This window comes from Ammospiza caudacuta, chromosome 3 (genome assembly GCF_027887145.1).
Source record: "Ammospiza caudacuta isolate bAmmCau1 chromosome 3, bAmmCau1.pri, whole genome shotgun sequence".
Lineage (NCBI taxonomy): Eukaryota > Metazoa > Chordata > Aves > Passeriformes > Passerellidae > Ammospiza > Ammospiza caudacuta.
In genome coordinates, this window is record NC_080595.1 from 79,352,915 (window position 1) to 79,379,910 (window position 26,996).

Here is a 26,996-nt window from a genome sequence, read left to right on the forward strand (position 1 = left end):
GTGACAGTCACACGCACCCTGCCCTGATCCCGCCGAGCGGACAGCCCGGCGCCCCGACCCGCCGCCTGGGGAGCCAGAGGGTGTCCGTGTACGGTCCGCACGGGGTGGGAGACGCATCCCTGTCTCCATCCCCATCCCCATCGGAGGGCGCCTCGCCCCGCGGCGGCGGGAGGCGGGTCCGGGGAGCCGCGCCCGGGGCGGCCGCCGGCGGGAGCCGCACGCAGCCACCGCGGGGCGGGGCGGCTCTGCCAGCGTCGCGCTGGGCCGGGCGGGCTGGGCCGCGCCGCAGCGCCGGCGGCTGATTCGGAGGCGGCGGCGGGGGATGGACGAGGGTACCTGCGGCGGCCAGCGGCGACGGGCGGCCCAGGTAAGAGCGGGGAGAGACGGCGGAGCCCGGGGCTGCGCGGGGTGGGGGCTGAGCCGCCTCTGCTGCTCCTTCTCTCGGCGCCCCCGCATCGCGGCGGGGCGGGGACGGCGCGCTGCAGCCCCGGAATCTCCCCGCTCCCCTCGCCCTCTGAGCCTGCTCAGCCGCCTTTGTGCCCGCTCCCCGGCCCCGAGGTGCCCCTGCCCCTCGCACCGTGGGGGCTGCGGGCGGTGGCGGGAGGGACACGGCCAACTGTTGCCTGGGAAGCGCCGGCCCCGGAGCGCTGCCCGCGGCCCCGGGGCGGGGAGCGCCGGGGGCTGGCTTCGCCCCCAGCCCCGCTTGGAGAGGCATCGGGTGCGGTGCGAGCCCGAGCTGAGATTCCCGATTGGCCTCGCCGAGCCGGGCAGGCGCTTCCCCGGCCACTGGGCTCTCCCCGGTGGACGTCTCCGGGTTTTCGGTGCCGGCCGGTGGATGCCGGAGCCGCCGCGGCTGCAGGGACGAGCAGCGCCCTGGCGGAGCCGGCCGTGCCCGCGGCTGGGCCCGGGAGCCCCGCGCCGGCCCGGGCTGTCGGTCAGACCGCGCGTCGCTGTGCCTGCCTGCGCTGAGTGCGGCGGGGAGGGCGGGGGGCATAGGGAGATTAGGCTTCAAACTTTGATTACACCGAAAACTTTCTATTCCAGCTGCTGGTGATTGCAGGGTGCCATAAGCGTGGTGTTTCCAGAGGGATGTACCTAGACAGGAGATGAAAGGCTCTGTAATGCTGCTTTCATCTCGTTTAAATTGCTGTCCATGTTGGGAGGTGTTACAGCGAACAGATAGCACGCTTGCATCTGTTATTCCTATTACTGTTTTTCTCTTCATTTGATTCCAAGACCGTTTAGTTTTATTTATCTTTATCTGGGGTTTGTTTTGCTAAGGGCTCAGTAACACATTGTGCTACTGTGTAGAATCGAATGCTCCGTAATTCACTGGCAACACAGCGAGGCTCTTAACTGCACACGCTTTCAGTGGTGCTGCTAATAACTTGCCGAGGGTGGTGATGTGAGTTGATTTCCAGCCTGTTCCTGGTCTCTAATTGCCATACTGACCATCTTTACACTGCATTTTTGTTACCAGTTCTAAAGTCAGTTTATATATGTTTGGAGAAAGGGTGGGTTAAGGGGGACAGAGATATCTTTGCTTTGCTTCTTCTGTTATGATCATCTGCAAGGCCATAAAAAAATTAAAATTACTTTGGCAGTGGGGGGGGTTTGGAATGAAATGCTGTCGTGACATGAGGTTGCCTTGTGGGCAGAGATTTTCACATGCTCAGCACAGCTTTACAAAAATACCCCAACTCCTGTTACCCAGGGAAGAACTGAGCTGATACTTCCTTTTTCTCTGTTACGGTAACTTTCGTATTTCTGTAACATGAAAGGAAGACTGTTACATCAGCAATATACTTTTTAAAAGTAATTTTAAAATTAAACCTTGTAAATTTAAGTCTCTTTTCTACTCTTCTGTAATACCCCCAATCTTCCAACTCACCAGGCCCAAATTAAAAATTAATTATAAACCCCTACTGTTTCCTATGGTACACTTTAAAATAAATGTTTTAATGAAAATAAATTACAGGTTATGGGAATATCATGAAAGGTTTGACTTAATTTTATAAAGAGCATAGAGTAGCAACCATTAATAAAATTCTAAGAATTTTATTCTTCAACTTAAACTGCTGTAGTATAGTTTAACTGCTGGTCTTTAAAGTTTCACTCAGTGTAAACTATGGCAAGTATAAGCAAGGCTCTCTGAGTTACTTACATGGTTTCTCAAAGACTGTGCAATATTTTGCTGTATTCTGTTCTGTACTTCTTCAGTACCCTCCTGTGCTGCTTTTGCAGTGATGCTTTGATTTTTCCCCCAAGAACTTCTGTTCTTAAAAACTGAAAATAAACAAACCACAAGCGATTGAAAAGACAGTGTATAGCAGTAATTAGAATGAAACCCCCTTGATTAAGTCAGAAAGGAAAAATGGCGATCATCTTGGATACTATTGCATAATTACTGTCGTCAGATGTCATTTTGCCATGACAGTGAGTCTACAGTGAATTTTACAGTGCTGAGAAAATAATTCATTGTTAGTGTGCTTAGCTTGTCCTCATGACATCACTTTTGACGCTGTTTTGTCAGGCTGAAATATCTGGTCCTCAGCAGTATGGCAGCCTTACAAAGGCATTGAGGATTTGCATGTGCAGTATGTTGCAGATTTCCACATTGTGTGATATACAAAACGAGCTTAAATGCTATATGTTATGCAGATGAATAACCATTTCTGTACTTTGACATAAATAATATTTCGTAGATGTACAGGTACTATAAGTAAGATCTGTTTATCATATTTTTATCTACTTCCAAATGCCGTTCCAATTAGAGTTTTTGGAGAAAGTAGAATATTTTTTGTAGAATTACTGACATTCTTGAGCACTAGTTGTATATTACATGCAGTAGCATATGAAGTTAATCATTCAATTCACATTTTATACAAACTAGGAAAATACTATTCTATGTCTAAGCCCTGTATATGATCCAGACATCATTAAGTCTCCCATTAAAATCCCTGGAGACAAACAGGGTATTTTATTGGGACCTATAATGTCAGTGGATAGGGGTGTATGAATGCTAACAATGTATGTTAATTTGAAGCAGCCAAACATGTTAGTGTTTCCTCTGTACTGAATTCAGTATGTCTTTGGATCCATTTCAGTATTATCAATCATTCTTTTAGCAGTGCTTTCTACTCATGTTATCTAGGAATGCAAAACAGTAACACTAAATCAGAGAAAACAGTTTGAGAGGCATGAATTAAAATGTTTAATATATGGGGCAGTTTGAGAGCTGCAAAAAATGCAGTCATAAATTTGAATTTTGTTGTTTAAATTAAAATTGTAATAGAAGCTGCTCTGCACTCGTGTGAATGATGACAAGAGCAATCTGAATGATTTGAGCTGTAGAGGTCCTAATTGTTATGAAGTACCTGGAATTTGCCATTCTTCTACTTAGACAGAATTCCAATTCCTGCTTTCAATTAAAATGAAAAACGTGTCTTATTTTCTATCTTTACATACTGCTCAATGTTCTTGATTTAAACTGGTAGCAGCAGCTGATCCTACAGAAAAAAAATAACAGTAATAGGTATAGGACATAACCTTTCAGGACTCAGCCAGTGCAGCACTGACACACAAGTGCTTGAAAGATTTATATTTAGTATTTTATTTTATTTAGTATTTTAGTAGGTTTAAAATGTTTAGAAATGATGCCAACATGAAGATACCAGCCATGAGATTAAGTTAAACATCACTCAGCCTTAACTCAGGAATGGTTACTTTGGCATGCTAACAACTGAAATACTGTTGTCTAATTTATGAACTTGTCAATAGACTAGAAAACCAGGGCTCTGAGGGACTTCTTTGTGCATATTACCTTTTTTTGTTCCTGTCCATGACAGTACTTCGGTAGTGCTTTTCATTGTGGACGAGTTGACAGATTTTAACATGGTTTGGATGACCAGCAGTGCAAAAGGTGAAGCTAATGCATAAGTTCTAGTTTTATCTTTGAGTAAATCTGTATAAGGAATTTGCAATGTTTATAATGTGTGAAACATTAATTTTGAAGGTTCCAGTAGCAGTGCAGATTGTGGTGTTAAGCGTGCCTATCAAAAGTGCCAGTCTGGTTTGGTTCAAGTCTTGGGTTATTAAATGTGATTAATGAACCTGTGTTCCTCAGGCCTGGTGAAGAGCCTCCATAACATGCATTCAGCATGGGAGTTGTCGTGATTAGAATGTGGCATGGAGCATGCTGAAATGTTCAGTTTGATCCCATTTGTCTGTGATGAGCTCAGGATGACAGAGTGCAAGTTCTCACGATATAAAAACACTGTGGAGGTGGTTTGGTGTTTTTAAGGGAATGTGTAGACTTAAACTGACATTTTAGATAAAAGTCATTCTGTACTGTCCTGTATCTCTCTGATACACATAGGTTTAACTTAAAGTTTAAATAGTTGTTAGAAGCTTTCTTATATCTAATTTATGGGATTTGTCGAGGGGGGAAAATTCTTCTCTCTGCTGTATTGCTGCCTGAGTTCATAAATTATTTGAGTGGCCTATTTTACAACTAGATGCCTCAAAGCTGAGGTTGATGGTCCAAAAACTCATGTCTGAAAGCACACTTTTCTACATTTTTTACTGTGAAGAAAATGAGATGCACAGTTCTGCATCCATCCATAGCTGTTAACCACTGAGACTGTTCTGGAGAGTGGAATCTCTCTCCTGCCTCACTGCCTTTGGCATCCAGAGATGGGAATGTTCCCTCAGGATTAGAAAAGCTTGTTTTGCTAAGAAATAAGTGTAATCTATTTACTCAAACTTGAGTAAAAGCATTTGCAATTATGTTAATCTCTCTCCTCTTCATGTTTTATGGTGCATTAGTTGCATCACACATTCATTAAGTATGACACTTTATTCTCTGTCCTTTTTAGCTTTAAGCACCTTGAGCTCACACCACCCTCTTCCCAAAAGACCGAAACAAGCAGAGTGTCATAAGCTGTCCTTTATTTCACCTGCAACCTCTGAAAAAAAAAAAATAAAACCAGTAATTAGGCAAGAGGCCTAGACTCCTGCCCTGTGATTAAGGCGTTCAGGTGAGGGAAATCTGGTTTCTATGGGTGTTTCATTCTTTAATCCAGTAAATATATTTCCATTTCAGAACTTCTGCAGGAATAGTCTTAGGACAGACAATAGCCTGTGGTTTAGGGCTCTACCCTGGTGTGCAGAGATGTGGCTGGGAGGCAGTCTCTCAACCTGAGAGGAGCCTGCCCCCCACTTCTCCTTCCTCTGTGGTTGCTTTCCTGATGCTGTTAAATAGCTCCATGGTGCTTGAGAGCATGCTCCTGCCCTCTCATCCGAAACTTCAAAATTGCATGACTCCTTTCCTCAGGAGCTTGTGAAAGGAATGTATCTTGCTTCTAGAGAGCCCTGAGGGTTTTACAACCCTTTTTAATAACATAGGTACCTCTTGAGCTTCCAGGAACAGCCTTCACAACTTTCTTACCTATTAGGTTAGGTGGCTTCCTGCTTGCTATCCCAGTTATCTTACTTTCCCTTCTATACCCAAATTTGTTGCAGCCATGCTCAAAATTCTCTTGTGAGTCCAACTTGGTTTCTAGACTTATATGGATAAGTAAATCTAGGAAGAGTGTAGATTTTGAAGGGATGAAGGCCAGACTTTGGCAAGACTGAGGACTTCTGGAGAAAGTCTTTTGGTTTTAGGATGCAGTTTGAGTCTGGTTTGATTCAGTTGTCCAGGGTAAATGTTTTGTCCTGGATGAGATGCTTTGCAACAGCTGTTGCATCTATACTTGGTTAGCAGGCACAAGGAGGCCAGAAGACCCATGTCCTGGAGCACCTACTGGGATATTTCAAAACATCTCAGTATTATTTGCTTCTGCAACTGAACAGAGCCCAGTAGTGTCCTAGGAGTGTTGTTGCCTAAGCTGTGTGTGGGAGGAAAGGGTTGTTTTCATGTTTTTCAAAGATATTTCAGAGCAAACCTGGTTTCTGTTTTATTTTCTTATTGTGAGTGTATTTAATACCTAGCTTGATCATTATAATTTTCATTTTGCAACTGCCCCAGATAAAATCTGGAAGGTTAGCTTGAGTTAATGGCTTTCTGGAAAGAGGGGAGAAGGTTCATCCTCTGGTTTCTCTCATGCATATTAATAATGGTATGGAGCTGTGGGGCAAAAATTCATTACTGTTTTTTTTAGCTGTTATCAGAATGCTGAGTGATGGTGCCACTTACAGAGCAGAATTGGTTTTGGAGAAGAAGGAAAATTCTCTCTGGTAACTGGTCCTTATGATTCTATCTCCAGTAAATTGATTCCAGAATTGTATTTAAATAGCCTCCATGGGAGACATACAGTAATATTTATTTCGCATGTGTGATCTGTTGGTCCTAATTTTTCAGAGGGGATTGCTATAATACTGAGGAAACTGAGGAGGAAGTAATGGCAAGGGGAAAATTCGGTAACATTTCTCAGAGTTGATGAGATCTGTTTAGATTTGAGAAGGCTAGATTGTTAAATTTGTTATGTTTTATCTCCAGGAACAGTCTAATTTTGTCTCAGTTGTACTTTGTCCCACCCACATACACACAGTCTGTACTGTATTGCTCTGTAATTGCAGTATTTTGCTTCAAGGATCATCTGTAGGCAGTTGGCAACTTCTTCAAATCCAGATTTCATGATGGACGTTGGCATCTTTAGAAGCTTCTGGAAATAAGCCTGTAATCCTCTCCCTAAGAATGGGATGGTGGCAGAGGAAATGGGTTCTGATATCTTGTAACTCTTTTCCTTATTTTTGTATTATTAAAGCATAAAAGCCCTGTAGGACTGACTGGAATGCTTCCCTCTCCCAAGGCTGTGCTGCAGCAGGGCTCTGTAATACCAATTACTGCAGGGATGGTTTTGCTGCTCCAGATGAGATCATGATGGGGGTGCTGGAAAATGAGTCGCCCTTAAAATGTATTTTATGCTCTGAATACATTACAGATTGTGTTATTATAGTGCAATACTTAGGTCTTTGGGGTTTATGTTTTTAGTTAGTGAAGGTGTTAAAAAATCCACTTAGAATTTTTTATCAATGTCTCTTGTATTCAACAGGAAAACAGAAAATATTTCCTGATCTTGAAGTATTTTGGGACTGTGTTGCCTGTAGAACTGATTTGTATTTCTGTAGCTAGATAATCTTCCTGCTTTTATTTATTTTATTTTTTCCCAGAAAGACAAGGTCATATCACACATATTAGAGGTCCTAGATGTATAGATAATATGTTTGTCCAGTTTTATACTGTGAGCCTGAAAATGATTGGGGTCTGACTACTTATGCCTTTGTTTTGCAGAGATTTTGATTCATTAAGGCACAGACAGTATCATGTTGTCCTTTACTGAACTAGAAGTAAAACTGCCAAAAAAAAATCCCCTTTTGTTCTGCTGCTGAGGAACACTGTGGGCTGCCAAATCCTGACAGTCTGAGTCACCACAATTGTAATAAAGTGTTTGTACTTTGTTGGTTGCTGTTATTCAGTGTCTTCTAATTTATTCATAAGGCAAAGGGACACCTACAGATTTTAAATACTACTTTTTAAATAAAAAGTCAGTGTTTATAAAGAAATAACATTTGTCAATAGAGAATTAAATACACTGTAGTTAACACTTGAAAGCTTCTAAGGAGTAAATAGTTAATCTTTAACAATAAGAAATATACATGTATACATGTATTTAACAAATTCCATGTTTCATGCAAGAGTAGTGCTAGACTTCAAAAAATGATGGGATTATTTTAAACTCCTTACTGAACTCTGTTGTTTTGGCCCTCTGATCTGACCTTATAATGATCTGATAACCAGAGAGACTGCTTCCTTCCTAAAAAAAAAGCCAAAAAAAAAAAACCAAAAAAAGTTTTAAGGACAGGGCCTGTGACCCTGGAAATGCTTATCTACATTTTAGCTTTGAAGTGTGTGGGTTGTGACCCAGCGAGCCTAGCTCATGTAATTAAATTCAGTTGTTTTCAGCATCACTTCCAAACAAAGCAGTCAAGTTCTAGTAGTCAAATTAAGTTTTAATAGTCACATATAACTCAGAATGAGCATGCATAAAAAGCTGGAGGAAGGCAGGGTGGCTCTGACTCAGTGGTGGTACCTGTAAGGCTGACAGGTGTGTTCCAGTACCCACAGCAGGTGTTCTGTCCGTGACCATGTGCAGGCTGTGGTTCTCTGGCTGATGGATCCTGCCGCCTGTGCTTGGGTGGGAGGTGGGAGTACTTACAAGTTCTGGATCCCATCACCTGTTCATGGAGAGGAGGTGGGTTTCTATATAATTTCTCAATACTGTAGCTGTTATGGATGTGAGTCCTCATATTGTCTAGTATCAGTTATTGAGGCAGAAACAATGATTCCTTTCTTTCCGTTGACAAAATAACAATAAGGCTTTTATTCTCGATACATAGGGAATTTTGTGTGTCATTTACCTTTTCCTACATTGAGCTAATGAAATTTACACAGTTCTCGCTCTCAAAAAAAGCACCAAATTAGCTAAACTGGATTATTAGTAACTTTCCCCGATTTTTTTTTTATAGAGCTGCTGGTGAAAAGCACCGGCGTGGGTGTGGGTGGTAGGCACTGGGGCAGTGTGGAACATGTGGAAATTCTTGCAGCAGAAAGTACTATAATTTTAATTGCTGCTCACTGTCATACTATCACTACAGCAGTTTCCCAAAGAGGTTCGCCTGCTATTGACAGGACATTCACACAAAGGAAGGAGATGGTAGATAAGCAAATGCAAATATATTACATGCCTTCTATCCTTTGGTTTTTAATACATTCTGTGGTGACGAGTTCAGTGTGAAACACTCAGTGACATGTAATTATATATGCATTAAGTGGATGTTGATTCATGGTGTCCCTCTCTGAGAGTACCTATTCATAATGCACTGAGGTAGGGATGCAAGAGGAGCAGCACAGCTCTGAGCTGCTTAATTCATGTGGCACTGCAGTCCCGCTCAGCTGCTGACTTCCTTTATCCTTTTTTTTTGCCCATAAAAGGAGAAAAGTGCTGCCATATGACTCTCTTTAGAGAGAATCACAAGATGAGGTTGGGGCCAGAGGGAGGGAGTGGTGGGGGGGGAAGTTATTCAGGTAGCTTTGTTTCTTGTACATGATACAAAACATTGTGCTTTCTGTGTTTATTTCTGTGGTATTACTAGCAAAGTATGTTGTAGTATTTCCTTCAACTGACATTGCAATCAGACATTTAATTCTTGTAATAACTTCTTTTTTTTTTTTTTTTCTTTTGCTTTTCCATGGATGAGAGATTCTGAAGGGAAGGGATATAAATGAGTTTGGAAGGAGATAACTTCAGTTCTTAGGGATTAGGCTGTCCTCCAAACTTGCAGACAGTTTCCTGCTGGTTGTTGAGGAATGACTGTATGTGGTATTCTCCCATCTTGTGCCAGTGACTGTAGGTAGACATGCCTGAATTCATTGCCTAATTTTGCACTGTTAAAAAGCTTCATCTCCGGTTTTTCCAGAAAGCAGACTAATTAGGTGATTCTCTGAAGATTTGCTCACAGATCAAATCTGGACCACTCTGTGCCTTTTCACAAAGTCCTTGAGCTCTCTTACTCTGCAGTCTCTCAGTGACTCTCTTTTACAGCAAAGCAAGAATTGCCTGCCTTCCTTTGGCATATTGTGACAAAAAGCACAGCCCTCCCACTGATGAGGGTCACAGTTCCTCCACAGAGCTAAGGCATTAGCAGCTCTGAATGAGTTCCACCCAGTTTCTGGCATGGGTTACTAGATGGTGTTTGGTGGGGTACTGATTCTGCATCAGAGTGCTCAGCAAGCACCAGGATGGTCAACTCCCAACCATGCTGCCTGCTAAAGTCCTGTGTGTGTTCAAAGCCATCTCTGAGTCAATGATTCACAGTATTGATCAGCTTGGGTTTAGTCAGCCTTGCTGTTCCCTTTATTTACTGATGCTGTGAAGTGATTTGACATGGCAACATACAAATCAGCTGTCTCTCTTCTTGCTCAGTCCAAAACAAGAAGTTTTAGAAATCACAGCAGAATATCTGTGCAAACCAGACTTGGTTCTTTGACAGTTATGGAGATCTTCGACCCAAACATTTCCTTTCATACAAAGTGAAGCAGTTTGTCAAGGAGTCCAAAGGGATCTGGAGAAAATTGAGATCTTACTAATGAACAGTCATTTCCTACATTTCCTAACATCACCCTTTTCTACTATCACTGTAGGTATCCTGGGGAGAGAGCAAAAGGACCATACTAATTATGGATCTAAAGTAATCTCTTTTTCCCTAGCTGTTGGGGTTTTTTTTGGTTTTTTTTTTTTTTTTTTTTTTTTGGTTTTTTTTTTTTTTTTTTTTTTTTTGTTGTTGTTTTTTTTTTTTTACATCAGAGCTAGGATGTAGGCCAAGATCTGTGAAAAACAGATGTCTTTCTCATGCCTACAGTGTTATCATCACTGGGATTTAATAAATTTGTTAGTTCATGTATGTGGGTGGGTTTTTATTGTGTTGTAGACTTCTGGTAGTTTTTCTTGAAAGATCAGACAGTTTTGTGGTTTATTGGAGTGATGGTCTTTAGTTGAGCGTTGATGTCATTGTTGAGATGTATTTGTCATCTTTTCATCTCTTTGGAAGACTGAAATTGTACCTGTAGTTGAAGGCACTACAGTTAAAGTATTCACAGGTAAACCAGTGTGGGACTATTAGGCTGGAGCAGATGGTTATTAGGTAGATTATTAGGTGGACTCACTGGACCAGATAGGCAGCTGGTATTGCAACAGTTATAAATGGGTGCTCAAGATTTTACAGAGTAATAAGCAGTTTTGTCAATATTGCCGTGGGTTGACCCTGGTTGGATGGCAGGTGCCCACCAAAGCTGCTCTGTCACTGTGCTCCTCAGCTGGCAGAGAACAGAAAACATAATGAAAAGCTTGTGGCTTGAGATAAGGGTAGAGAGAGAGATCCCTCATCAGTGACTGTCATGGGCAAAACAGACTCCACCTGGGGAAATTAGTTTAACTTACTACCAGTCATATCAGAGTAGGATATTGAGAAATAAACCCAAATCTTAAAACACCTTCTTCCCACCACACTCTTCTTCCTGTGCTCAACTTCACTGTCAATTTTTCTACTTCTTTCCCTCAAAAATGAGAGAAGAAGGAGAACAGAGGTTGCAGTCAGTTCAGCCCACCTCTGCCACTCCTTCCTCCTGACGTTCTTTCTCTTCTCCAGCATGGGCCCCTTCTCACAGGAGACAGTTCTTCATAAACTTTTCTAATTTGAGTCCTTCCCATGGCCTGCAGTTTTTCATGAAGTGTTCTAGTGTGGACCCTCCCAAGGGATGCAGTCCCTCAGGAACAGGCTGTTCCAGCATGGGTCCCCCATGGGGTCACAAGTGCTACCAGCAAATCTCCTCCAGTTTGGGCTCCTCTCTCCATAGGCCACAGGTCCTACCAGGAGCCTGTTCCAGGGTAGGCTTCTCACAGGGTCACAGCCTCCTTCAGGCACCCACAGCTCCACTGTGGGGTCCTCCATGGGCTGCAGGTGGATCTCTGCTCCCCATGGTCCTCCATGGGTTGCAGGGGCACAGCTGCCTCTCCGTGGGCTGCAGGTGGATCTCTGCTCCCCATGGTCCTTCATGGGCTCTGTGGGCACAGCTGCCTCTCCATGGGCTGCAGGTGGATCTCTGCTCCCCATGGTCCTTCATGGGCTCTGTGGGCACAGCTGCCTCTCCACGGGCTGCACCAGGGGCTGTAGGGGAATCTGCTCCAGCACCTGGAGCACCTCCTGCCCCTCCTTCTGCACTGGCCTTGGGTCTGCAGGGCTATTGTGCTCATGTTCTCACTTCCTCTTCAGCTGCTCTTCTGCAGCAGATTTTTCCCCCTTCTTAAGTCAGTTATGCCAGAGGTGCTGCCACCATCACTGATGGGGTCGGCCTTGGCCAGTGGCAAGTTGTATCATCCCATCCTGTTCCCCTTCACTGCCCTCCCCCCTACCAAAACCTGGCCACGGAAACCCAGTACACAGTGCCACTGCACTTAAGACTCCAAGGTGAGGAGTTGGCACTGAGGATGATGATCTGTGGGTCAGCAGTTGTGAAAGGGTTGTATGTTTTTGTATTGTTAGAATGATTTTTCAGTCCCCTGTGACACTGCATAATCACATCTATACAAAGTTTCACACACAGTAATTCTTGCCAAGTACAATATTTATGTCCATATTTGCACCACGGTAGTTGTGTTTTCCTTTGGAAAGTTTTATATGCCTCTCTTGTCTTTACAACAACTTCTTGCTCGTGTTCCTTTTTGTGCAAAATAAGGGTAAATGCTTTCAATTCAGGTTTGCATGAATTTTTAAAAAGTAATTAATTTGGGAATTCTGACTTAGATGTAAAAAAACAAACTTGTGAAGACATATATAACTTTGTGAATTATTGAAATAAATCCACAGATTTGTTCCTAGAACGCTGATCTTGTAAGATGAATTTCTTCCTTGCCCATCACTCCTGTGTGGGTGAAGTTTGGAGAAGCAGAATCTCAGCTGTGCATTGGAATGCAGTTGATAGAGCTATGCCCATTCTATACCAGCTGACAATCAGGACTAATGTGGTACTGGCAGCAGTCCAGGCCTGCCGAAATTAAGAAATCAGATGCTCATGTTCAGTCCATCTGAACACATTAAAAAGCTCCAAAACCTAGAGAGTGCAGATTTTCTCGTGTGCTGCATATGATACTCATTGTGGAAACACAAATGCTCAGATATTACATGATTTTGTGATTCTGTTTCCCTGATTTGAAAGCAACAGCCACCTAGGCAAGGGTGATCTGTTAATTCTGAAACACATTTGGCCGTTTATGGAATTAACTTCCATATTAACTAATAAAAATGATGTTCTCCAGAAACAACTGAGTACTGTATTTGTGATGCATGTTCATAGCAGGAACTAAATAAGGAGTGGGTATGGCATGCAATTCTACTGTTACATTTTTAGTCCTGCTCATGACACAGTTTTGTTCTATGCCAGCTAACACTCTCCCAGATAATGCCCAAGCATAGTTCTGGGGTTGGGAGGGACGATGGACTGTTTCCAAAAGTCTGTTTGGATCTGGCTGGGCTGTATGGAGGAGTAGGATTTTAGTTGTCCAGCTACAAGCTGTAACGTGTTTGCTGGTTCCAAGCCCAGAACGTGGCTGTGTGCCCTGGTCTGTTTTATTTTTTTGACATATATGTGGCCACAGATCCTGCTTTCCAGGAAGCTGGGATTCAGCAGCTTCTTTAGGGAGGCAGTAGCAGCATTGTCAGTGTGTGCTTAGGAAGGTAGAAGAACAATTCTTTCAAGCCTGGCAGTCAGAAGCTGTCTGGGAAGCTGGAAAAATGAGCCAGAGCAACTTAAAATCATGGAATAATTGAGTTTCATATTTGTTTTATAAGACAAGCCCCAGAGAATACACAAGTATAATCAGCCATTTTGAAAGCAATTGTTTAAAAATATATAGATATTTGAAGAATTATGGCCTGGCATTTTAAATCAAAATTAATAACCTGAGTATTAAGCAGATGGCATCTACAGTGTTCTCAACCAGAGGATATAAATCCTGGCAGTAGAGTAAAACTTATCCCTAACCTAAGCTTTGCTTTCTGTTAGCTAAAGGAGCAGTGCTAGTGCAAACCTGAGTTGTCATGATCCTTAGCTTTTCCCTGGAGAATCCCTGTCTTCAGCAGATGTCTCAGCCCTCTTCTAATTGTCTGTTTGCCTCCTGTCTAGGAGGTGCAAGTCTAACCTTCTATTTAGCAAAAACTGTAGGGTGTGAAGTTTTGAGTGTGGGTGTTTTTTTTCCTTTAAGCAGTGTTAAAGCTATTAGCATCCTAATGACTTAACAGTGTCTGGTCCGACAGACAACTCGGGGGTTGACTCTAGTCCGTGGGGCTCGGCCATCTGTCTCACCACCCCGCTCCTACAGGACATCAGGAATAGCTCTTGGGATGGCATGGGCTTCTTGTCATGCGTTCCTCCAGCTGGCTGTGCTCCAGTGATCAGAAACTGACCTCCTAGTGCCCACACGGACAGTGCCATTCCTGGGCTGGCAATTCCTGCTGCAGTTTGTGCTTTGAGGGTTGTGTGGGGTGAGCATCAAAGCTCAGGTCAGGATGCTCTAAGGATGAACTGCCCGGAATTACTGGGATTGCCATTGCCATCTCTTGCATTTTTTTGCATAAGATAGAAATATTACCAGATTGGTAGTAGAGTTTTTAACGAGTCTGTGGTTTTTTCAGTTTTTACATTGATAAGTGTGTTCAGTTGCTTCTCCTTTTTTTGGTTTTGTATTTTAAATCAGAATAAAACTCGTTGCTTTGTTTTGGAACTTGTACTTTCTACTTCTTGAGTAAAGGACTTCTAAAACATGAAATAATGTTGTGGTTGCGTAGTTAGGATAGAGAGTTTGGCCTCTGACACACGCTTCCTCTCATTTAACTCTCCTCTTTTTGCCTTTGAACATTATGTAGTCCATTCTGTAATGTAGCTTCTCTTAACTCCTTATTTCCAAATAGAATTAATTTAGCATCTCTGCTATTTATGCTTTGTTGAATACTGATCGTACAGCCTTAATTATTTCTTACACAGCAGGAAACCTTCAAAATAGCAGCTGTGTTTTTCCTTAAGTCAAATTGGTTGTGAACTACGACTGCTCAAATCCCTGGGAGGATAATAAGCTTTACTCCCAGCAGGTCCCCCAGACTACTATGCTAAGGGAACCGAACTGACTCCCGTGTTTCACTGTATAAATGCATTTTAACTAGAGATAAATTGACTTGCTGTAGCTTCCCAAAATAGTAAAAGAGGATCTTCTCTTCTGTGTTAATATATATTATGGTTTGCCTCCTTGCTAATACCCTTTCCTTTGAGCAACATTTTACTAGAGTTTCAGGGTGCCTTATTTACTTCAGCCTTATTTACTTCAGTCCATTTTTGTCAGGCTGGTGTTTAAGAAATGATCACTTTCCTTTCTTTCTGACTCCCAGTTCTCCCAAGAACAAGAGTGGTTGCTCATAAATACATTTCTTCATGCTGTGGTTAAGTTACAGTGCTGTAAGAAAGTGTCTTGATACTTAGTTTTTTTCTGAAGTTATTAAAGTGTTGTTCCTCTTCCCTCCCTCAGCTTCCCTGTGGAAAACTGATACCAGTCTTGGGATGTTTATCTCCACTTTTAAAGGAATATTTTAAAGATACCAAACTGGAAACTAAACTTTTCAGAGTAGTTTGTCCTCCTTCCCACCCATGGCATTGGCTTTGGCTTTCTCACTCAATGGCATCTCTCTCAATCCAAGTGTTATACCTCAGTGAACTTGCCTTGCAGCCCATTCCATGCAGTTATTGCTCACAGATAATAAATGGTTTTTGGCATCTGTTTGTAGTCTTTTTTTTAATGCCCATTTCATACCTGCTAATCACATTAACCCTGTAAATTACACTGACGTTGTTTTTATATCCCGTTTGATTTTGTGTTTCTTTTTTTTTTATAGTGAACAAAATTTAGCTATCTGAGAAATTTTTTTAATATATTAAAAAGCAGACTTCCAGAATGTTGTATTTGATTAAAAATCTAGTTCAGTCCTAGCTACTACCTGAGTTATGCTATTATGAGGGATAGCTATTCTGTATAAGTTGCAACGGTTTTGTAGTTTTATAACTCAGATGAACAGGAGGTTCTCCTTGATAGTTGCTGGGGTTTTCTTTCCAAAATTTAGGGGGTTTTTTTTTACATTTTCTATATAAATGTAACTAGTGCTGGAATTCCAGAGTCTTTCAGACCTGTGATTTTTGTTGTTGGGTCAAGAGGGAAGGGGACATGTTTTCTTACATCTTCAAGCAGTAAATGCTGTACTAAACAGAGGTATGTAGAGCTGATTTTTGCAGCCCTGTAGCACTGGAGGGTCAGGAGTTGTCTCGTACTCCATCACTGCTCTGTGGGAATGGGTGGGTGTCTGGGTTCTGTGCCAGTCCTTTCCCTGCCCTGCAGCAGTCCTTCACTACCCCGGTGTGCACTAGTGTGAGATTAATTGACCTTTGGCTCTGGAAGCAATGCACAGTAGAAGACACCTTGCAGAGTACTCTTTGCTTTTGAAAAAATGGAAGTTATTCTCCATTGAAAGCATTTAAGTAACTTTTCTGATTTTTACTCATTAATTAAAGCAGTTTCATTAATAACGATCCTTTTAAATAAATTTTAAAATCCACAGATTGCAGCCTCTGTTTAAGTATTGGGAAGGCTCTGGATCATCTTCAACAAGGTAAGAGTCACCTCTGGTCCTTTCATCCTTTCAGACTTGCACAGAACAGCTGTGGAGCAGATTTGAACATCATCAATGATAAATGAATGCTCAGCCCTCATTGAATACCATCCTTTATGCAGTTTTGCTGTTGCACCTCACTGATGCTTTCAGAATGCTATCTGGGCATAATATTCTCGCCTTGAGGTTTTTATTTGTTTGCTTTTCTTGTTATAGAACAACAATTGAGAATTCTTCTTCCCATGTACTTTTTTCATTTACTCCACTGTTTGTTTTGAGTCATTTCACTGTTATTGTTCTGGTCTGTCTAAACCCTTGGGACAGAATTGGCTTAGGGAGAGAGCAGGATTTGTTCACGTCCCGTTTGAAGTCCTGGTTCTGTGATTTTTATGGGTCTTCTGCTACCATTTTTTTTCCCAGATCTTGACCGAGTTCCCATCAAAGTGTCTGAAATACAAGTTGTAAATACCATGCATTGCTACAGAACTGGAGAGAATTTGCAGCCAGAAGCAAAATAAATCAATGCTAAAAAAAAAAATTGTTTTTCCCCTAGAGAGAGGGAGTTGCCTGACTTGACCAGCTACTAATTGGCACAAAGATTTGTTTACACAGAGGAGCAATTCCTAATTAGTTCCCTGTGTGGGTGTTCTACTTGGGAAATTAGTATTACATTTTGATATAATCTGCTTTTTTAAGGAATTGTTACAATTTGCAGTAAGGAATGTATTTTTAGGGAAAAAAACCCAATCTGCACTGTACCACATGAGTTTCGAGAGATAATTCCTCTTTAGGCAGCAATCAAGGTTACTATTTTGAAATTAAATGAATAAAAGTCGATAATTAGATTAAACCAAGTTTTTAGTCACATATTTATAAATATAGCTGCAGAAACACAACCATGTGTTTTTCAAAGCCAAAACCTAATGAAGCTGAATTAAGCTGATTTATGGATGGGATGGCTTGACCTCTGAGGCTATGAGGATAGTGAAACTCAATATTTGGGAAAAGTGTTTGGGGAGCTCTATTACCATTATTAAGGTTATGGTTGAAATTGAAGTTCACTTCCAAACTTTTCTGTAGTGGACTTATTTTCCTTATTACTTTCACCTTTATTCTGGGAGCAAGCTTGCATCTCTCTTAAGTTATTTTATTTAGAGAGTTGAAAAAGTAACATTAAAATAGCTGTCTGTATAGAACCTTATGAAGCACCTGGTCTCCTTGTTTTTCTAGTGACGTCCCCTGCCCCAACACTTGGAAAATGAAATGATCACTATTGCACATTTAAATTACATTCTTTATTTCAGTAGTTTCAAAAGATTGGAAAATTAATTTCTGAACTTAGAACTGCTTAGAACTGGACTTTTTTTCATTATAAATATTGCTTTAAATAAATATAGCCTTTATACTAAATTGCTAAATGTTTTGGAAATGTATTCCATTTCCATGATTTCATTATTATATCTTTTAATTCTTAATATAATGCATACCACTATCAGTGCACATTATTTTCCTTTGGCTGTACTAGTCTTGGCAACAGCTCGTTATAAAATCTAACTTATCTTCTGCATCTATTCAGCAGAATTATATGATATAAAATTTAGTTTGAATACCTGATCATTTCAACCCAGCTGCAGTATTTCATGATATGACTACAAAATTTTTGGATGTTACAAATCTCACTTTCAATAGAATAACCTCCATTTCTCATGGAAATTTCTTTTTTAAACTAGAAAGTTTTATTGCAAAATTGAGATAGGGAAGAGCGAAACTGACCCCAAGTGTAATCTTGAATGTTTTTCATGACAGACGGACGTTGAATGTTTAGCATCGCCTCTTTGGAGTTTTGCATGTGAATTGGAACCACTTTATTTCTAGGTAAGACATAACTGTGGGTTTGTGTTAAGTACCCTCTTCCTTTTATATGTGAGTTGTGAGAAAGCTGAAGAGTGCAGTATGCTGGACTTTGCTTTATGCACTGTTTATGTGTTTGTTGAATGAGTCCAATGTAACTTGAGATTTTAAGTGCTCATTTGTCCGAAATGTCTTTGTTCCCTGAGAGAGACCACACCAGCCACTCTGTATGGTCAATACATGTACAGGAGTTTATTTTGTGATCAGATGTATAGTTGTTCTGTTAGCTCATTGCCACCTTGAGGAGTTAGCTGAGTGCTGTCTGCCCCTTCTCTTGCATCAACACCTTCACTCAGCAGGATGTAGTGGTTTAGGGAATTTGCTGCTGAAAATCTGTGGGATTGCAAAGGCTTCCCGGAGGATTACTCTTCTGTCAGTTTAGGCCTCTGCATCAGCTCACTGCGGATTCACACAAGTACTGGTATCAACACAAGGGAATCAGTGCCAGTACCTGCAGTAACAAATCATTTCATTGGCTTTAAACTTCTTATTTCTCTCTGCTCCAAGAAAAGGATACATGAGAAGGACTATGAAGAGGTTGTGAACAGCTGCAAACTTCAATAGCTGAGGGGGAAGCAGCGGGGTGATAGAAATGAACTAGAAGGTTTTGATCTGTAGATGTAATTAAAAGAAAATGTGTCACTGGAAACAAACTACTTCTTAGTGAAATACTAGAGGTTGTGCCAGTCCAGCTTCTTGTGCTTTCTACAAAGACTATAGGGACCAGAAGGGACATCTCTGTCACATTTCACATGCAGCTGAGTTGTGAGCAGGGCTTCAGGGCTGAGATTCACGGACATTGGTTCTGGTTGTGACCCAAACAGTGCTGTTTGCCAGCCCTTCCTGGATTCCTGGGAAGTGTGAAGCAGACAGGACATCTGACCTGGACTGCTTGCAGCATGTAACACCTAAAATCTGAAAGGCAGTGGTATCTTAACCGTACTGTTGGAAGATGGTGGCTTTGATCCAGTGGCTTCTCAGAGAGGTGGAAGGCACTGAGTATAGAAAGGATTCTCTGAGTTAACCCTGCTTTAGTACCAGTGAATTCTGTCATTAATTCAGCTTGCTGTGAGGGGCATCCAACAAGTGGTGCTGTGGGCAAAAGACCACAAAAACTTCCACTTGCAGGTGAAAACAAGCCCAACACAGCAGCAGCCTGACTGGGTTTCTGTCAAAGCAGGTTCACAGTACCCAGGCGGAGTCAGGGCAGTCTGTCAAAATAAAGGTGTTTGCTGATCATGTGGAGGTTTGTTCAAAAGAAATAAAGCCACCTGCAGAGGTGGAAAGTGTAGTGGTTAATCAGTTTAAGGTTACAAAGGATGTGGAACCAGCATAGCTGAAAGACAGCAATATTCCTGTTTTATTTCAGTGGATGGGTCAACAAACCCAGGTCCAAGGGAGGAGGTGGATGGGAGGGGTGGCAGGAGAGACTTAAGATGAAAGACTGCAATCAGAGCTTTGACAATTTCTACAGGGTAGAAAATGATTCTCTGTGTTTTAAACTACTGATGTGAACTTGTAAGGACTGTGTACACAACCAGCAAACCTATTTTGCATCTTTTATTTCTAAGTTTTACTTTCTCTGTTAAAAGAGCTTCCAATCTCCTATTTGGTTACAGTCATATGGGAGTTGAAATAGGAATTATGCAAATGACATACCTATTAAATTTTATAATAGCATTTCAACTAAGATTAATGGCCCAGGATGATCCTGATCCAGAGAGGAGAGAATCTGAAATCCAGGTGTTCAGCATGGATTTATCCATTCCAGTGTCTGGGACTGAGAGGAGGTGAAGGGAAATCTTAGAGAGACAGGACAAGTAGAAGGAAAAGAAAAAATAAAAAGAAAAATGGTAGGAGTGGAGATGAATACTCTTGATGAGACAGAAGAAAACAGGAAATGGGGAGGAAAAAAGGGCAGTGAAATGAGGAAATAAAGATTTGTTAAATTATGCACTACTTAATATTATTCCATGTAAAGTTAATACTACTATAGCATGATTAACTGTTTTTATTAAGTTCATTGGTAGAAGGTAATAAACTGATTGTAATTACATCTGGTAAGAAAATTAGTTAGTTTTTTTTTTTACCTGATATATGTTTGAAGTCCTAGCTGTTGGCTGTTAGACCTTTTATAGTTAAGACTTTTTTCAAAATGAAGCCCTCAAATATGACTTTACTGATCTTAAAAATATTTTTTTTCAGACTAACTAAATATAAGATTTTTTTTTGTTTCTAAAAGGAAAAGTTCTGAAGATCAAATCTTAATATAAAAGTGAAAAGCCAATACTAAATTCTAAATACTAATACAGCAGAAGCAATTTTTTGTGTTCTGAAGTGTGAGCTGTTTGAGCTGTGCTGGGAACTTTACATGATAAGGTTTTCATTTCTGTCAGTGCAAAAAGGAAAATTGAATCTTGTAGACTGTTTTTAAAATGGCCAGTATTCCTTACTTTTGAAAAATTTGACATGAATTATTGCTTTAGTTCTCCAGAGTTTGAATGTCCCTATCAGATTAAATAATAGTATAACTGTTTTCAGAAGTGTTTTGTGTATACATGTATATGGTGATCTGTTACTGTTGGTTTTTTTTTTTAATGACCTTGGGAGCAGGAGAATATGGGGTGGGAAGGGAGTAAACTGTTTTTCATTTTCAATTTCCTGTTTTCTAAGAATACTTTGGAAAGTTTCTTAAATAATATCATAATAGACAGTTGGAAGATGAACTGTGATTATATTCAGGTCTTTACATGGTAAATATGTTCTTAAAGTAGTAACTGCTTGACAAGAATTAGGCATCATTTTCCACCAAAAGTAGTGTGAAGTGTTAAAGATGAAGTTAGCAATGCAGGGAGAGTAAGATCAAACATTTAGCCTAATCCAGACAATTAAGTTGGATGTCTAAAGCAGTCTTCACTAACTGCTTAAGCATTGATGTTGAGTGCCAGAATTAATATCTGAAGTTGAATCTCTGGAGTGAATTTGTACTTCACACACAAATGTGTCCTTAGTTTACCTTAGGCCATGATAACTTACTAACATCTCAGGTATCTTGATAAAAAGAGGAGCACTGTGGTTGTAGAATTTCAGAATGCATTTCAAACATTATTTTAGAAAGTTATTAAAAGTTTATAAACAAGTTGATAACGTTTCACACCTACTGCCGTTCAGTTTTTGAGCCTGTTTTTATCTCACAGAGTATCTTGTACAGACATGTTCTGTACGGTTATGAGGAGTACCACGTAATGAAGTTTTTAACACAGACCTCTAGTTAATTCATTGCCAGGTATTTTACAGATACAATGCATAAATGTGTTTCAGGGAGAACTGTGAAGAAAAATACTGTGGTAATTGTTGGGATTGCCTTGCATTGTTGGGCAGATGTGCTTTCCCAAGAACTGGGCACACTCTCAATCTGGAATTCAGCTTTATGCCAGATTTTGGTCGGTAGTGCTAGACTGTGACTCAGAACCTAAAATTAAAAGGCTTTTCCTGAGTTTTACATCCTCAAAGAATGATGGTTTTCCAGCAGGTGTTAATTATGAGTTGTCTGCTAATTTACAGGCGCCTCAGTGAAACTTCATGAAGTTTTTGAAATTAAGGGTAACATTTTTCAAAATAGCAAAGGACACAAACTCAGTTAATTCTTATGAAACAAAGGCTCAAATTCTTCATCCACAGGAAAAAATAAGGCCTTGTACTATCTCTTTTTTAATAAAAAGTCTTTCAAATACATTTTTTTAATGAAAAAAATTGCAAGCCCTTTTTTGCAATGTTCACCTTCATTAACACAACTTGCTGACTTCCTTCCTCAGCTGCAGTTCTTCCTACACTCAGAGGTCAGCAAAGAGCAAGATCAACAAGCCACACATCTGGCTCTCTCTCTTTCCAACTGGAACAAAGAAACAATTTTTTAATGGCTTTTTGAGTTAATTGTAAACAATTTGGTTTTGGAGTCGCTGACTTGCAGCAAATGTTTGTCGTAGGCGGATGTAGGGAAAAAGGACTATGTCCTAATGCAATTCCTCTGTGGCCAGTGAGGAGAAAAAAATCACTTAAAAATCACTTAAAAAAAAAGGAAAAGGAATGTCTTACTCCTTGTAGCATTGAAGTATGCTGAGAATTTTGAGTGCATATATAGGATATTTCACAAGCTTAAAATATATACTTTGATGAGGCAGAGAGATGGAAGTACTTGCTCATTTAATTTTTCTGTAATCTTGTATACAGTAGTACTGACTTTTCCACCCCCTTTAAATTCATGAGCTGTTTATGTATGAACAAACTGACAGTGATAAAAGACCAGAGACAAACAATAGGAATAGGGGAAAGCTATTTTAAAATGAGCATTCTGTTCTAATACTTTTCTTTGGTGTTCATATTGTTCCTAAAGGCGTTTTTCCAGTAAACAATTTTCAGAACCCTTTATTAATTAATATTTTGAAAACAAATTCTTAATTAGTGTAGTCGTTTTCTTACTTTCCCAGTTGTCATAATCTTTTATACTCCCTAGAATCAGGTAGCATCAGTATATCTAAATTATTAGAATTATCTTTTTTTTTTAAAGGCTTGTGTAAAGTAAATATTTGGTGTGACTTTTGTACTTTTGCACTTTACAACAGGCTTGCTGATTTACAGCACTTCTGAAACCCCAAATACTTTTAAAATATCTTGCTGTAATTTTATGTGTCTTAATTTGATGTCACATTGCTCCCATATTTTGGTTGCTTTGTTTAATGCATTTGTCATGATTGTTTTATTTTTAATCAGACCATCCTGATAAATATTTGCAGATGTCTTGATCTGAAAAGGAAATTGCCAATGCTGTTTGGAATTATGCCAAAGCTTATAACAAAATTGAATAAAATGAATCATTCAAAGGAAATGTTTTCCATCAATTTGTTTGTGGGAGATAAAGTGTTCTGTATTATGATTATTTTTTGTCAAAATTAGGTGTTTGGGTTGCTAATGCCACTTAGTGGATATCTGCCTTAACTGCAGCCTGTTCCAAAGCCAAATCAGGTGCCAGACAGCTTCTCTCTTAATTTGTATATTGGAGTTTTCCTCCTGCCTAGAATATGTTGACTATAGCATGTTTTCAAGAAACTTAATTATCAGGTATATTTTAGGAAGTTTCTTACTGCTAGTTCATTTTTTAAATTAAATTTGTTAAAATGTCGGAAATATTTATTACAGAATTTTGAACTTAGAGGAAAAATAAGGATCTTAATTGCATATTTAATGTGATTTGAAACATTAAACAACAGTCTTGGTCACTTTGCACTGATTCTTTAGGTTAATGAAATATTAATTGATAGTAAGGTGATAATTTTGGTGGTTTAGGAAATGCTTTGCTTTAGCCCTTTTGGTTGGTGACTCAGCGAACGTGGAACAAGCTGATAGTTCAAGAACTGATTCGAAGAAAATAGTGAATATGTTTTGTTTGATGTATCCAAAATGGGAGTGGGATAGGCTCTGCTGTAATTGGACTTCTTCACACTTCAAATATCTGGTGAGAGCAGGGTGCTGATAATGCCCAGGTTGGGTGTTTGATCCCCCACATGGGCCATTCACTTCAGGGCAGGACTCGATGGTCCTCGTGGGTCCCTTCCAACTCCCAATATTCTGTGATCCTGTAATTCTCCTTTGGAAGATCTGAAAGGTGAGATAGACACCAAATGTATATTCTACCACTGTCAGTGAAAGTTATAATTTCCTGAATATATTTTTAAATATAAATTCTTTTTTTGCTAAGTAGTTTGGATGGTAATATTAATAACTTGGTATATTTGATACAAAATGTAAATGTATAAAATTCCATCTTTTGTCTGATACCAATACTTATATACATATATAATCTATATTGTATAATTTTTTTTCTAATGTTAGTGTTTAAAAAAAAATCTAGTCTATACAAAAAGATATCCCTTTTGCAATTTAAAGGCTGTTTTTAATGGAAAAAAAAATTTGACTTCTGAAATGTGTACGATTTAGGTCTTTCAATTTCTTTTTAGTCTGTGAACTCTGTTCTTTTAACTTTTTTTTTTTACTTCAGTAAATTTCCATTATTTTCCAACAACCCTGATAATTTTCAATCACTATGTATTTTTTACCTAATCTCTCGGGCTTTTCTGTATGCTCTTTTTATTAGTAAATCAGTTGAATAATTTGCAACTAAAGTAGTAATTGGCTCAGAGGAAGATAAACCACAATTCAATTTCCAGACATGTTTTACTGCTGTATTACGGGCTGGTTAAATTAACAATGAAGATTGAAAGACAATGCAAAGACTTGGTGTTGTGAGTAACAATATTTTTTAGAAAATTTCTTATCTTCCATTTGTTTACAATGAAATTAGGAATAATTGCAGGGTTTTATCTGCCTTCTGCCATCCTCCAGAGAACTCACATCATCATAGGTTATGAGATAAGAGGAACCTGAGCTGTAGGATTCTTCTTAATGCAGATGAAGTCATCCAGGCATTCCTCCTGCCCATAGATGGCTCTCAGTCACCAAACAGAAATCTTTAGTTAAGTCAATGGGTTTAATCTTTTGATTTGGTTACAGTTGTAATCTGGATGTATCTAACTTTTTTTTCTGTAATAAGCAGCCAGTTTTGAGTTCTTGGTTAAGCAAGCTCATTTGCAAGTCCCTCTGTACATGCACGCAGTCGGTGTTTGCATGTCTGCATGTTTACTTTTTACAAAATTTAAGTTTTTCAACAAAGTTTTAAAATGTTTTTACAGTTCCTATTTAAATAGTTATTTATAATTTGGAATGTTCTCAGAAACTAATGGGTAGTACCTTTTCAAGGATGTCATTATTTTAGATGTGACTTCTGTCATCTCTAAGTGTGATGGCAAGTTAGTTACAAGTCAAAATGAGACAGGGTTATGCCAAAGTAAAATTTTAAATTTTGCTCTAAACCTAAATATAATATATCTTGTATAGTTCCTAGTTCTACACGGCATGATTTGTCTTTGAAATGGGATTCAGCAAAGGCAGTAAGGAAGTCTTGGATGTGACTGCTTCCCTCCTTTTTTGGTAGCAGGTAACTGGCATTTCAAAATTAGAGATCTCATCATGTGTATCTCTTTTTTTCAGACTACAAAACCATTTCTTCATTCTCAGCTTCTAAGCTGCTTCTTGAATTCAAAAGAAATAATGTTAATCCATCCTTCTTGATAAAGTGTAAATAAAGCCAGTGTTTCTGTACCAGTTGTACTGGTGCCAGAGCTGATGTGGCACATGGCAGATGCCAGGCGGCGATGCCCTGCTGAGAACCCTCACCAGCCTCGGGATCTCACCGTGCTAAGCCTGAGCAGCCCCCATGTGTGTTCCACTCAGCCTTTGAGTGGAAATGACACTTCTGATCATTTCAGATGCAGTCACAGTTACTTTTAAGCTAAATTCTGAGTTTCAGCCAGAAGAAAAGGAAAGCAGTATGATTTGATTTCTAATGCAGGTATTAGTTCTGAAATGTGGTTATTACATTGTCTGGATTAATTTGGGTTTTGTTTGAGCTGCAAGAGTAGAGGAGAAGGTCATGCCCTGGAGCTGGAGCCCATGCAGAACTGCTGGCTGATCGTGCAGAGGGAGGTTGGTACTGTTGGGCTGATTTCAACTGCTGTGAGGGCTCCATGGCCTTTCTTTAGGTGGGAACATGAGTTGTGGAGACAGTCAGGGAACTGATGCACCTCATTTATAAGGAAAGGCTGAGGGAGCAGGGGCTGTTTAACTCGGAGAGGAGAAAGGTGAGAGTAGACCCCACCGTCAATGTGTGTGAAAAGGAGGGTGTCAAGAGGATGGACCAAGCTCTCTGGTGGTGCCCAGCAGTAGGACAACAGGCAATGGGCAGAAACTGATGCACAGGAAGTTTCACCTAAACATGAGAAAGAACTTCTCTGTGGGGGAGCAGATTGCCCTAAGGGGCTGTGGATCACCCTGGGGAGCTGTGGATTGCCCAGGGAGGCTGTGGATTGTCCTGAAGGGCTGTGGTTGTCCCACAGGGGCTGTGGATCACCCAGAGGGGCTGTAGATTGCCCTGAAGAGCTGTGAATCACCCTGACGGGCTGTGGATTGCCCAGGGGGGCTGTGGATGGCCCGGAGGGGCTGTGAATGGCCCGGAGGGGCTGTGGATCACCCACAGGGGCTATGGATGGCCCGGGAGGGGCTGTGAATAGCCAGGAGGGGCTGTGGATCACCCACAGGGCCTATGGATGGCCCGGGAGGGGCTGTGAATAGCCAGGAGGGGCTGTGGATCACCCACAGGGGCTATGGATGGCCCGGAGGGGCTGCGGATGGCCGGGAGGGGCTGTGGATCACCCACAGGGGCTGTGGATGGCCGGGAGGGGCTCTGGATACCCCGGGCGGGCTGTGGGCTGATCTGCCTCGCCGGAGCTGTTCCAAAGCCTGGGGCGGTGCGGTGGCGGCCGTGCGGCAGCAGGGGGCGCTCCCACACCGTCCCGGCCGCGCTCCGCATTCCATGGATAATGGGTCGTGGATAAAGGATAATGGATGGTGGGTAATGGCTGAGGAATAATGAGCCTCTGCAGGCCTGTGCGCCTCCCAGGGTGGGGAACCGATAGGCATGGATGGGTCTGGGAGCAGCCACCATCCGCACTGGTCAGTCAGCAGTACATACATACCTACAGGAAAGTGAGAGTAGGGTATAAAGTCACTACCGTGCATCCATTTTACTGTCTTAATAAAAAGTTATTGTGCAAATTTCATTACTATACTAGGAATGGCTTCCAGGAGTGATTTGAATTAATTACTGCAGAGCCTGCCAGGGTCAGTACATGCTTTCAATTTTC

General features: G+C 40.8%; 1 protein-coding gene across 2 annotated transcripts in view; it reads left to right on the plus strand.

Moving 5' to 3' along the window:
* The first annotated feature begins 200 nt into the window (after nt 1-200).
* Nucleotides 201-26,996, plus strand: part of CYRIA (CYFIP related Rac1 interactor A) — a 56,170-nt gene continuing 29,374 nt past the window's right edge. For both annotated transcript variants that reach the window (XM_058800836.1, XM_058800834.1), the window contains exons 1-3: nt 201-367; nt 16,219-16,269; nt 18,076-18,144. The gene's annotated coding sequence lies outside the window, so the exon portion shown is untranslated. The remainder of the gene's footprint in view (nt 368-16,218; nt 16,270-18,075; nt 18,145-26,996) is intronic.